Consider the following 2,808-nt stretch of genomic DNA (forward strand, 5'->3'; position numbering starts at 1 on the left):
TACATGACTGATATAATTAACAAGGATTAATTTAGGTACTCTGTTTTTTCATGGGAAATTAGTTTCTTAGCCCAAGGGACTACACAATGGTTTTCACACCTGCCTTGGAACTGTATGGTTATGAATATAATCTTTGTCGTTCTCCACATATGCCGGCTTGCTCGCTATCTCCAGCACCACAATAGAGAGTGCAATCTGAGGTGTGTCGGTGTGTGACCGTGGGTTGGTGAGTATTAAAACTAAATAAAAACTAAACGTGAGCACAACTTATTCTGTCCAACTCCTGGTAAAGCATCACAACCAGATGTGTTAACTCCAGTGAGTGCCAAACCAGTGTAAAAGCACCATAGCCAATTATGTGCAAACTGAACAATGCAACAGAAACAAAACAGGTGGGGAACAGACTTAAGTGTAGTCAATTAAGTTAAGTTTGCAATAGCTGCAAACAGCAAACAGTCACCCTGCTTGTAGCAGCCTGCACCTTGCATGGGCTATTCTAAGAGATGTTGGAAATAGTCCTTTGCAATGCACATTTGCATCTGTTCTCCATGCTGGCCCTGATCTCAGCTCCTAATCAGATATGCGGGTTGTCTTTGGTAAGCTCTAGAACACAGTGGTCAAGGTTCACTATGATTCAGCTTCATGTCCATCTGCACCAAACTGCAGAAGAAGGAGCTTGTGATGGAGTCTCGGCACCAGCCTAAGTTCATAGTCCCTGACCGTCAGAAGTTTCTCTTCAAGAATTGTGGTTTTACCAAGTAAATGCACATGAGTTTGGAAAAAGTAATCGCTGAAATGCGGCTCATCACAAATAGCTCTGCAGTCATTCTTAATTCTGCTTCTTGACCAAATAATTAATAATAACAATAATAAATTACACATAAGAAAGTTCTATAATTCTCAATATTATTAACTTTACATTTGGTGTGGTTTTGTTTGTTTAGGTTTTAGGACTACGCCCATCAGTGCTCAGAGTTTACTCCTGCCTCTGTATTTATGGATCACAACTGGCAGAAGTCAGAAAACTATATGTGGTACTAGAGATCAGTCGAGAATCAGCCACATGCAAAAGGTGCCTTAAGCCCTGTACTATCTCTCTGACCCCGAATTTTACATTTAGAATAAATTTCAACCGTACAGAAAACTTCTAAATATAGTTCAAAAATTTATATACGTCTCTTACTGGCAGAGCCTGGCAAGCTCCTCATGGCGTATGTGATACGCCAAAAATAGTAACAAGTCTCACAATGGAGACATTACTGATGCCTGCTTGAGCAAATCCATGAATGACGGGAGGACAGTGCTACAGTGCTCGAACTCTCTCTCATGTCAGTTTATTTTTGCCTTTCTCCTTTTATACCATTTCCACCCCTCTTCTCTTTTTTTCCCATGCATGCTATTCTTTACATTTCTATCTAAAAATAAGTTGTGTATTGATTTTATACCTTGCAACTTTACTATACAAGTCTATTGTTTCTAGGAGTTTTTTGGTGGAGGTTATTGGGTTCTCTAAGTATAGAATCATATCATCTGCGAATAGTGAGAGCTTGATTTCTTCCTTTCCTACCTGAATGCCCTTAATATCTTTTTCTTGCCTAATCGCTATTGCAAGTACTTTCAGTACTATATTAAACAGCAGTGGAGAGAGTGGGCATCCTTGTCTCGTCCCTGCCTGATCTTAGAGGGAAGGCTCTCAGTTTTTCCCCATTAAGGATGATGCTTGCTGTAGGCTTGTGGTAGATGGCTTTAACTATGTTGAGGAAAGTCCCCTCTATACCCATTTTGGCTAGGGTTTTCATCATAAAGGGATGCTGGCTCTTGTCAAATGTTTTCTCTGCATCTATTGATATGATCATATGCTTTTATCTTTTCTTTTGTTGATATGATGGATTATGTTGATTGATTTCCGAACGTAAAAACCATCCTTGCATCCCTGGGATGAATCCTACTTGGTCATGGTGTATGATCTTTTTGATGAGTAGTTGGATTCTATTTGCTAGTAGTTTGTTGAGGACCTTTGCATCTGTGTTCATCAGGGATATCGGCCTGTAATTCTCTTTCTTTGTGGTATCTCTGTCTGCTTTTGGTATCAGTGTGATATTTGCTTCGTAGAAACTGTTTGGAAGTGTTTTTGATATTTCAATTTTGTGGAAAAGCTTAAAGGCACTGGTCGAGGGATGGGTATTTGATCATTGTATAACCAAAACCCAAGCACAAAAATTTGTAAAGCTACAACTGTACCTCATGGTGCTTCACTAATAAAATAAAATAAAATAAGTTGTACACATAATGCCTTTTTATCCTAAATATTTTATTATGGGGCAAAAATGTAAAATTTTGAAAGATTTAAAAGTTCAGTTTTACTTTAAATGTTTTGTTAATTATTTTTAAACAATATTCTTTATATACTTCATATGAACAAAATAAAGGAATCCTTATGAAAACTGAACTCAGTACTACTTTTATAAGTTGTATTAAAAGAAAATATTAACTAGACATTGTTCAGCATTTTGTCATTATAGTTATTTTATTTCAGGAGTATTCCTTTAAACAAGCATGTTGAGTAATGCTAACCATTCACATATTTAATAATCTATTTCAAGGTCAGTCACTCTCCCTCTCTCTCTCTCTCTTTCTCTCTCGCTCTATATATATGTATGTGTGTGTGTGTGTGTGTGTGTGTGTATGGTTCTTTTTATCAGTCACTGCTGAACTATAGAAATTTAGAAAGAAATTTACTCATTCCATCTTTGATCTTAAAGAGTTGTAGATTTCTCACCTTTTTTAATGTTAGTTTTTTAATGTATA

At 36.9% G+C, this 2,808-nt stretch overlaps 1 pseudogene; it reads left to right on the forward strand.

Moving 5' to 3' along the window:
- The first annotated feature begins 409 nt into the window (after positions 1-409).
- On the forward strand, positions 410-518 carry LOC130027004 (uncharacterized; annotated as a pseudogene).
- Positions 519-2,808: the final 2,290 nt, after the last annotated feature.

The sequence above is a fragment of the Sorex fumeus genome, unplaced genomic scaffold (assembly GCF_029834395.1).
Source record: "Sorex fumeus unplaced genomic scaffold, SorFum_2.1 ptg000035l, whole genome shotgun sequence".
Taxonomy (NCBI): Eukaryota; Metazoa; Chordata; class Mammalia; order Eulipotyphla; family Soricidae; genus Sorex; species Sorex fumeus.